Here is an 11340-nt window from a genome sequence, read left to right as displayed (position 1 = left end):
AAAAAACAGTTGTGGGGGCCAGGTGGTGGGGCACCCAGTTGGCTGCAGATACCACCAAGTGCAAGGACCTGGGTTCGGTTCGACCCCTGCTTCCCACCGGCAGGGGGGAAGCTTCCTGAGTGGTGGGGCAGGACTGTAGGTCTCTCTATCTCTTCCTCCTATCTCCATTTCTATCTGCCCTATCTAATAAAAAGGAAAAAAATGTCCATCGGGTGCAGTGGCAGTGGATTTGCAGTGCAGGCACCAAGTTCCAGCGATAACACTGGAGGCAAAAAAAAAAAGGTGATCTTAGAGGAATGAACATTTTTCTTTTTTTTTTTTTTTTTCTTCCTTGATTTCCTCTTTGACCCAGAAGTTGTTAAGAAGTGTACTGTTGAGCTTCCACATTTTGGGACTGTTACTAATCTTTTGTTGATTGTTAAGTGTTAGTTTAATTCCACTGTGGTCTGAGAAGATGCTTGGGATGATTTCAGTGCTCTTGAATTGGCTGATGCTGTCTTTGTGGCCTAACATATGGTCTATCCTTGAGAATGACCCATGTGGATTTGAGTAAAATGTGTATTCCAGTTTCTTGGGATGAATGACTCTGAAAATGTCCAATAGTTCTAGTTTATCTATCTCTTCATTTAGCTCCCTTATGTCTTTACTGATTTTCTTCCTGGATGATCTGTCAAGTTGAGAGAATGGGGTGTTGAAGTCCCCTACTATGATTGTGTTACTGTTAATATATTGCTGCAGCTCTTTCAGTAGAAGTTTGATGTATTTAGATGGTTTCTCATTGGGTGCATAGATATTAATAATTGTTAAGTCCTCTTGATTGACTGATCCTCTGAGCATTAAGTAGTGTCCATTCCTATCTTTTTTAATCTTATCTATTTTAAAGTCTCTCATGTCAGATATGAGAATAGCTGTTCCTGCCCTTTTTTGTGGGCCATTGGCTTGTATGATAGTTTTCCATCCTTTCACTTTAAGTCTGTGTTTGTCTTGTTGAGTTAGGTGGGTTTCCTGTAGACAACATATTGTTGGGTTGTATTTTCTGATCCATCTTCCTACTCTGTGTCTTTTAATAGGTGAATTCAGGCCATTGACATTTATTGATATCAAAGATTGAAGATATTTTAACGCCATTCTTGTAGAGTTTTAGAGTGTTTTGATATATGTCCTATTTGCGGTGGTCTGGTTATTTATAGGAGACCTTTCAGAAGTTCTTTCAGGGCAGGCTTGGTGATGGTTGCTTCCTTCAACTGTTGCTTGTCTGAGAAGGTTTTGATGCTTCCATTTAGTCTGAATGACAGTCTAGCAGGATATAGTATTCTTGGCTGAAAGCCTTTCTCATTGAGTACTCGATAGATATCTTGCCATTCTCTTCTGGCCTGTAGTGTTTGTGTGGAGAAGTCTGCTGCTAATCTTATGGGTTTTCCTTTGTAGGTGACTCTTTGTTTTTCTCTTGCAGCCTTGAGGATCCTTTCTTTATCCTTATTCCTTTCCATTCTAAGTATGACATGTCTTGGTGTCTTTAGGTCTGGGTTAATTCTGTTTGGGACCCTCTGGGCTTGTTGAATCTTTATGTCTTTGGTGTTGTCTAGACTAGAGAAATTTTCAGCTATTATGGCCTGGAGAATGCTTTCTTCCTCTCCTTCTCTTTCTTCCTCTGGTAAGCCAATAATGCATATATTGTCTCTTTTGAAGTCATCCCATAGGACTCTGTTGTTGTTTTCAGCATCTCTTAATCTCTTTTTGAGATCTCTTACTTCTTTTTTAGTTGTCTCTAATTCATCCTCAATGTTGCCAATTCTGTCTTCAGCCTCATAGATTCTATTCTCTCTGCCCTCTACTGCTTTCTGGAGTTCATCTATTTTGTTGCCCTGCTCTGATACTGTTTTAGCTTGTTCAGCTAGTTGCCTTCTTAGCTCAGCGATTTCAGCTTTCAGCTCTCTAATAACCATGAGATTATTAGAATTTTCTTCCATATTCTTATTTGTTGTTCCTGCATTTCTGATTATAATTTTTTCAAATTCTTTACTCACTCCTGTTATTATTTCCTTAGCTAATGTTTGGATGTTGAACTCGTTGTTTTGTGCTTCACCCTCTGGAGAACTTTTTAGCTGGACTCTTGTCCTGGTTCGAGTCTCCAATGTTTTTTCTTGTTGTTTTAACCATTTTATATATTATGTTATGAGTTCCCTTTATCAGTACTTTTCAAATTATTGATCACTATTGCCTGGATTGACTTGTGTCTAAGTAATTTAAAGGGTTTGCCGTGGTGGAAGTTAACAGTTTTTTTTCAATCCCTGAGTTGCAGCTCAGTGGTGTAAAAGCCTCTTTTTTTTCTTCCATGTAGGCTATGGGTGCCTGAGGGCTTTTAAACTATCAATAGGCTTCTTAGCTTAATCACTGACTCCTGACCAAGAGATAAAGCAGGGTGTGGCAGAGATAATCCAGTGGTTATGCAAAGAGACTTTCACAGCCCCTCAGCTATGCCACTGAGGTATAGGTCTTCTCCTGAGTTTCCCGGTTAGATCTCTGTCTCCTGGTGTCCCTCCCTGTTGCTGCTCCAGATTCTGAGGGTAGTAGCAATGGAGACTCAGAGTTGCACTTGGTGAGTCTCTGGGGAGTCCCTGGGGAGTCCCTTCAGCCGTCCCCTTGTTGTGGAGCAGACTGGAGGTGGTGTCTCCACTGATAAACTGCTGAATGTTAGCAGTCACTTAATCTCTCCTTAGGCCCCTCTCTCCTCTCTGTCACCAGCCACGCGTGTTTGTACTCGCGGGTGATTTACTGGGTTCCTGTGGTCATTCTGGTCCTGTCTTGTTTCGGTCCGGGTGGTCTCCTTTGGTATTCCTAGTTGATCCGGGAGAGGAGAGCAGAGGAGAGGAGAGGAGAGGAGAGGAGAGAAGAGAAAGTGATCTTGAGGAATGAACATTTTTCAAAAATATTTATTTATTTATTTCCTTTTGTTGCCCTTGTTGTATTGTTGTAGTTTTTATTGATGTCGTCGTTGATGGATAGGACAGAGAGAAATGGAGAGAGGAGGGGAAGACAGAGAGGGGCAGAGAAAGACAGACACCTGCAGACCTGCTTCACCACCTGTGAAGTGACTCCCCTGCAGATGGGGAGCCGGGGGGGCTCGAACCGGGATCCTTACACCTGTCCTTGCACTTCACACCACGTGCGCGAATTCACATTTTTTAAAGTCAGAGCTTATCTAAAATTAATAACCTAGATACCAAAAAAAAGTTTATTTTGCAAACATCTGAGTCCCTAAAATGAAGACTTAAGCTTTGAGTCCTGGGCCAGTACTGCCCTTGGGACCCTCCACCCCCACCTCCCACCTACGTTCTCAGAGTCTCCATTTGATCCTCTTCCCTGCCCTACAATTGGGCCAGACCTGCTGGTTTCAAAGAATAATAATAATAGTGATACTAATAATAATACCTGACAGTCAGGACAGAGAAAGCCCGGGTGTGGATTTGAACGTCTGCATCCTTCCTCTGCTCATTCCCAGTGAGAGAAAGCGTGTGCATTTTGGTCAGATCCTTTCACATTCTGAATACTCAGAAATTTCTCAGTAGCTACTTGGTGGACAAAGTGCCATTCTGATCCGAGGAGTACTCCAGAGCCTAGCAGGGACCCAGCCTCCAGGAAGGAGTGCTCACTCGGACATTAGGATTCTGGCCACCACTTCGTGCTCCTTCAGACACCTGGGACTTGCTTTGGTACCAGACGCACTGGCTTTGCTTCCAGCAGGCAGGCCCTGAGCCCTGTGCCTTCCTGGCCCCTGCTGTTCTCCCTGTCCTCAGACGTGCAGGAGACGGACCTCAGACAATCAATCGGAGCCTTTGTTTTCAGCCATCCCGGAGGTGATGCTTTCCTGTAACCTGACAAACCGTAAATGAAAAGCATTAGCAAGGAGTTATAGCGACTGACAAAGGCTGAGGCTCCGGCCGGCCCTAGGTCCCCGCCAGAATCAGGGGCTGCGCACGGAGGGCTGCGCTGTGGCCGCCTGTGTGATGAAGAAGGCAGATGACAGAGGTGTCTGACAGAACCACCTAGGCCACTCCCGCACTGAGAGGAAAGAACAGATTTGGAAGTGGCCGAGGTGGCTGCGGACCCTCCTCATTTTCCCAGAAAGCACTTCATTCTCTCCGCCACACTCTGAGAGGGTGTGGGCACCTGCCCTGCTCTCATGAGCCCACACACAGGGTTTCTGCCAGGATGCTGACTGATGGGATTACTGATTGATGGGATTATTTATTTATCCCCCTGCGGTGGCTGCAGAGGGAAATGCAGCTAGGAGTGACTTACTTTGATTTTTTTACTGGCTCCTATGGGAACTCAATTACCAATGTGTTTAGAATTTCAGGTGGCAGAACAAACAAACTAGGTCACTTACTCTCCTGTTTTCTGGTTCTGAAATCTATCCTACTCCTCTTAAAGATTTCACTTCTTTGAACTAACAGGACTGCTCAGCACACATCCTGCAAGTCCTTACACTGACATCTTTCTAGAGATTCCGGGGAGCATGTGCTGAGTTCTGCTTGCATCAGTGCAGTCCGCAGCCAGCTGTGAGCACTTTTCCCTCCTTTGCTGGGAAACGAAGCACCCTCTATCCAAGGCTCTGAGGAAGCTCCCAACCAGAACAGCCAGGTGTGTGGTTCCCGCCGCAGGACAGACGGGGACTTGGGGCCCCGGCTCTCAGGAGTCAATGCCTGGGCCGGGCAAGGGGGGGTCTGTGCACAGCTGTGCCCACTGGGATTAGGGCCCAGCAACTCCAGGGACGCGACACAGCTGTGCCAGACAGCTGTCGATCATTCAGGGCCTCCTTGTTGGCTGTTTTGAAAGGATCAAACGTAGGGCCTTGAACATGCATTCTACCGTGGAACCACCAGCCTAGCCCAACATGCTGTATTTTTATGAGAGGGGGAGAGAGAGAAAACATGATTTCTGCAAAGTTCACCAGGTCCTTCATTCAGTCAGTCAACACACTTTCATCAAACAAGTACAAAGCTAGGTTTTCCTCAGAGGGCCTGAGCAGCGGTGCACCTGATTGAACTCACACATCACCATAGGCACAGACACTGGTTCAAGAGCCCTGCACACACACACACACACACGCGTGGGAAGCAGTGAGGAACTGGGAAGTCTGAGACATAGGAGCAAAGATGGGCCAGTCATGGTGGCAGGGAGCTGAGTCTTTCAGCTGGTTACTGGTGCTTGGCTACACGTGTTCAGGTCCCAGGGGAGCAGCAGGGCAGGGAGATGAGAGACACCTGCACAGACGCTCTGCTCAGTTAGTCACCTCCTACACGCCCACAGTCCTGTGCAGGTTTGGGGAAGACCCTTGTATGCTCCTCAGGCTGGCGTCAGCCGTTGGCTAATGGCATTCATGTCCCAGCACCGCGGCCTTGCTTCACTGCTCATGGACCTTTCCCTCTGCAGGAAGGGGCTGGGGCTCGAACCTGGGTCGCTGTGCGTTCTAACAGGCACACTCTGCCCAACTCCCGATTCCCTCTTTTTGATTCACAGCATTGGAGTCTCAAGCATGTGCAGTCCTACTGCCTCCCACCATTTTCCCCATTCTTCACCTGAGGAAGGAGAGACGGACACTTCAGTGCCACTGACCAGCCAGAAAGCTGCTGCTGGCACTGGCCATGGAGCTGCCATGGTGCTGCTGGGCCTCAGGCTCAGGGAATTGGTGAAGGTGTTTTTATTTCAATTTTCCCCCATTTCTTTTGTTTCTTTTTAAACTATTTTTTAATTTCTTTATTGGGGGGATTAATGTTTTACATTGGACAGTAAATACAATAGTTTGTACATGCACAACATTCCCCAGTTTTCCATATAACAATGCATCCCCCACTAGGTCCTCTGTCATCCTTCATGGACCTGTATTCTCCCCCCACCCACCCCAGAGTCTTTTACTTTGGTGAAATACACCAACTCCAGTTCAGGTTCTACTTGTTGAACTATTTTTTTTTAAAGAAACTTATTTTTAAAAAAATTTCCCCTTTTGTTACACTTGTTGTTTATCATTGTTGTTGTTATTGCTGTCACTGTTGGATAGGACAGAGAGAAATGGAGAGAGGAGGAGAAGACAGAGAGGGGGAGAGAAAGACAGACACCTGCAGACCTGCTTCACCGCTGCAGATGAAGTGACCATTCTGCAGATGGGGAGCCGGGGCTCAAACCACTGTCCTTACACCAGTCTTTGTGCTTTGAGCCATGTGCGCTTAACCCACTGCACCACCACCTGCCCCCCCCCCCATTTCTTTATAAGGCATTTCCTCATTTTTCCCTGGTTACCGAGATGACGTGCATCCCCTACTGGGTGAACACCTCCTGCACCTGGGGTCTGCGTGTCTGATGTGAGTTGACACAGCGTTTGTTCTGAGAGCATGGGGTAGAGAGAAGAGGAGGAGACAGAGGCGAGGAGTGAATGGAGGAAGCGGGATTTCTAAAGACAAGAGCATCTGCCCCTCCGCACACGCCCAGAGCCGTCTTACTTCTGGCTCCTTTAACTCTGATGAGCTCAGCTTGGACTTGCCCTCCTGAGGCTCCACTCGCAATCACCCAAACTGCCCAGAATTGTGATCCTTTATAAGAGGACCAAGTGCTAGTGAATTGCTCCTGGCTCATGTCTTAGAAGTAGGAAGCAGTAGCCCGTGTAGCACCCTCCAAGGCTCTGAAGGTATTCTTCTCCCAACAAGTTTGAGGACCATTGTGCAGCACGTGAAACTAAAGAGATGCTTGCAATATTCCTAAAGGGTCAAGATGAGCAATCTCTCTCACTTTGTCTCGTTGCAGACACTATCCTAGAGTGGGTGGGAAGAGTCTAAATGATAAAAATATTGGGAGCCAGGCAGTGGTGCAGCCGGTTAAGCGCACGTGGTGTGAAGCGCAAGGACCAGTGTAAGGATCCCGGTTCGAGCCCCCGGCTCCCCACCTGCAGGGGAGTCGCTTCACAGGCGGTGAAGCAGGTCTGCAGGTGTCTGTCTTTCTCTCCCCCTCTCTTTCTTCCCCTCCTCTCTCCATTTCTCTCTGTCCTATCCAACAACGACAACAGCAATAACAACAATGATAACAACAACAACAATAAACAACAAGGGCAACAAAAGGGAAAATAGTAAAGAAAGAAAGAAAAGAAAAAATGATGAAAACATTGGAGTTAGTATGATTGGACCATTAGTTGGGATAGACTGTGAGAAAGTTTGCGGTCTGCAGGTCTTCCCCTGGTGTAAGATCTGAAGAACTGTGTCTGGCAGGGAAGCAAGACCAGGCAGTGACTGGAAGGTGGTGAGAGAAAACACTGTCATTCAAAGAGCCCACCCCCACCCTGCGGACCAAATGCATCACATGTCGAATTTCTGGAGCATTTTCACAGAGCAAGTACGTGGGCCCCAGACCTTCCAATCGGAGGTTCTCAGACTGCGGTCAAGGAGTTCACGACCTCACGGCCTCTCAGTGAGTACTGAGGTGTGTCCCTTAGTACTGAGACTTACAGAGACATAATAATAAAAATAATAAAATGAACAGCTTTAAGAAGCTGAGTCTTGACTGTGAAATAAAAAACAAGAAAATGGTCAGAAATAACTGTGTGTCACCCAGACAGAGCTCATTATACAAAAGCAAAAAGGCACTCCGGCAGTTAAAGAAAAAAGGAGCTCTTCTCAAAAGCAGCTCCCGAGGGGGATGGACAGTGGTGTGGCCAGCTAAGCACACACAAGGACCTGGGTTCAAACCCCTGGCTCCTGTCTCCAGGGGAAAGCTTTAAGAGTGGTGGAACAGGGATGCTGGAGTCTCTTTCTTACTTCTTCCTTTAAAAAATTATTTATTTATTTATTTGTTAGTGATTTAGTAATGATCAACAAGATTACAACTAAAACATTTTTACTATCTTTTATTTATTGGATAGAGACAGCCAGAAATTGAGAGGAAGAGGGAGATAGAGAGGGAGAGAAGGAGAGACACCCTGCTTCACCACTTGTGAAGCTTCCCCACTGCAGGTGGGAACCAGGGATTGAACCCAGGTCCTTGCACATAGTAACATGTGTACTCAACCAGGTGTGCCACCACCTGGACCCCATGAGTAACACGACTGTAGGAGAACAAGGGCACAATCCACACAGTTCCCACCCCCAGAGTCCCTGTCCCGTCCCCTCCACTGGAAGCTTCCCTGTTCCTTATCCCTCTGGGAGTCTGGACCCAGGATCTTTATGGGGAGCAGAAGGTGGGAGGTCTGGCTTCTGTCATTGCTTCTCCGCTGGACATGGGTGTTGGCAGGTGGACCCACACCCCCAGCCTGTGTCTGTCTGTCCCTAGTGGGGCAGGGCTCTGGGGAAGGGAGGCTCCAGGACACATGGGTGAGGGCGTCTGCCCAGGGAGGTCAGGATGGCATCATGGCAGCATCTGCAACTTGGTGGCTGAAAGTCAGCATGATATAAAGCAGAACAAATTGTTTAATAAACTGAATCCAAAGGTGGGAACAGAGCGGATGAAACTAGTGGTCTTTGTGTGAGAAGAAGCTAGGAAGTCTACTTTAGGTGTGTTCAGAGGGGCCCATGACTTTAGTGGTTTTTGTTTGGGCCTGACAGCTATCCTGCAGGTGGACTAAAAGTATTGTCTGGGAAGATGGTGTCAGAGCTGAAAATAGGGCTAGAAAGCTGAATTATTGCCGAGAGTAGCTCCCAAACATGAGGAATGTAAATACCACTAACTGTTTACCCCGGTGGTCTGCCCAGGCCCATGTCTGTGTCTATTTAGCACAGGAGCCTGTGTGACCTCTGAGTCCCTGTCAGTCTGAGTCCATGAGTTCATGACCCAGGGTCACAGCTAGGAACTGTTTCCTTTCTTTCTTTATTTTAAATTTCATCCCCTCCCCTCTACATTTCTCTCGTCTTGTAAAGTAAAAAACAACCACCTAATTTGGTCAGAGGCAATGAATCAAGCCCACTGGGCTTCAGTTCCTCACTTGTAACCTAGAATTCCAAGCCTTATCCCCCACACCAAGTAACTGTCTAACTTCTGCTACTTCCCCAGAGTTCCTTGATCTGGTGCAGCACGCCGTAATGTGTCCAAGATTCACCCTGTGTTCTCTTTTTTCTGACCCTGTCTCCCAAGTTCCACCTAATACCATTTCTAATATCGCTGGACAGTGCTGCGATTCCCGCCACGGAGAAGGGCGACAGAGTCTTCCGCACACAGCTCCATCTAGGGCTCCTCAGAACCCAACGGGAGGCACGTTCTTTTCTGAGACAGTTGGCCGTTTGGCACACAGAAGAGTAAGGAAGCCCCCCCCCCCCCAGTGAAGCAATTCAAAGAGTCAGGAAGCAAACAGTTCAAAAAAGGTCCTGCAGATTCAAAGCTAGAACACTGTGTTGAAGGCACTTGCTATGACCCCATCCTGCTCTGGCTTCAACTTGAGGCACGGCCGCCATTAACCTCTGACTCTTCTCTGAAATCCTTCTATCAATGGCTCTTTGTCCAGAACTCTATTCCTCAGCTCCAGGCCATTTTACCAGACAGTTCCCTCCCCCACACTCCACCCCAGCTCCCACGCCAAGACCCCTTTCTTTTTGCTGTCCACTAAAGAATTAACTTCCTGAGAAGTACCCACTGTAAGTCTCTCTGCCAAGTCAGTGGGTTGACTCTTTGGGTCTTTGTGGTGCGATAAGAGTTTTCATCTATCTGACGGCATCCTCAGTGTGACCACACAGCTACACCCAGAAGCCTTGGCTCAGGCGGTCAATCTATCGCCGTGGCAACAGTAAGATATCCGCTTAACTTTTCTAGATAAGACAGTTTTCTCTCTGGGGAATGCAGATGCCAGAGCCAATGCCGTCAGACTGTAGTCTAAACCCAGTTGTATTTTAGGAAGTTGGGGGAGTGGTGTCCAGACATCTAGCATGCTAAGACAAGAAACAATTTATGTCTGAAGGGGCCAGGCGGTGGTAGGGCTGGTTAATCTCACATGTTACCATCCACAAGGACCTGGGTTTGAGTCCTCCTTGTCTACCTACAGGGGTGAAGCGTCTCCTCCTTTCTCAATTTCTCTTTGTCCCAGAAAATAAGTTTTTAAAAAGAGAAAAATGGCTTCCAGGGGCAGTGGATTCATTGTGTAGGCAGTGAACTGCCCTGATGGCAGTTTAAAAGAAAGGAAGAAAGAAAGAAAGGAAGAAAGAAAGAAAGAAAGAAAGAAAGAAAGAAAGAAAGGAAGGGAAGAAGGAAGGAAGAAAGAAGTTGTACTTATATGTCAAAAACTTTTCTGCAAATTACTGTGTCACCAATAAGTGATTTGGGAGAAAAAAATCAATCAATAAATAAATGTTTTCTAAGAATGTTAAAAAAAAAGATGCTTCTTAACTTTGTTTCTGAAGGTCCAGTTGTTGCTCCCCCGTTGGGCATCTTTGCCTCCCCTTCTACCCTCTGCTCACCCCCAGCCCTTCCGGCAGCCTTTGCACAGACGGCCGTCAGACGGCCTTTGCACAGTCACGCTTCTGTTTGCTCTGCACGACGTCTTGGCTTTCAGAGAGGAGGTATTGTACATGGCAGGACTATTTGACTGGGGGCTCGTAGAGACTGTGACAAACAGAACATGTTTTGATGGAGCTAAACTTCAAGGGCAAAGAAGGCATCTTTAAGGAACAGAGCCCCTCCCCCCAAAAAAAAGGCTGAAGGGGAATGTTAGGTCACACTAAACTTCAAGGGCAGAGAAGGCATCTTTAATGAACAGAGCTCCCCCCCCAAAAAAAAAAAGGCTGGAGGGGAATGTTAGGTCACATTAAAACACTTCAACTTAGACCCTCATCTCAGCTTCACTAAACTGGAATTTCCCCTTTGAAATGGAGTCCAACTGGTGAACTTCTCGCCTGGTGAGGAGGCCGACTTGGGGCAGTGGAAAGTGGCCTGCAGGTGTTCGTGAGTCTGACCTTTCTGCTGCTGTCTCCGGGGATCCAGGGTCTTGGTTTCCCAGTACTTATTCCTCCTGTCTCCAGGCTGTGCTTCCGGCTAACACAATAGCACTGATTTCTTGAATGGTCCCTACAACACATGAAGGCTGGAAGCCCTTATCATCTGAGGGGTCTTGTCACGATGACTCCCAGATTCTGACGCTGCAATGAACCGTTATCGGGGACAGCGGCTGTAAGAATACAGGCCCTGGTGGGAAACACAGTCTGCTGACACATAGACACTTGTGTGGAGACTCAGAAGCAGGCAACAGGCTTGACTCATTCCATGAGAATGACCTTCAGCAAGACTTAAATTTTCCTCTTAGCGAGTTAATAATGATTGACAAATTTGGGGAAAATAGGGACACAGTTCCACACAGTCCCACCACCACGCTCC

This window comes from Erinaceus europaeus, chromosome 5, assembly GCF_950295315.1.
Source record: "Erinaceus europaeus chromosome 5, mEriEur2.1, whole genome shotgun sequence".
NCBI classification, from domain to species: Eukaryota; Metazoa; Chordata; class Mammalia; order Eulipotyphla; family Erinaceidae; genus Erinaceus; species Erinaceus europaeus.
This window is presented reverse-complemented; position numbering follows the sequence as displayed.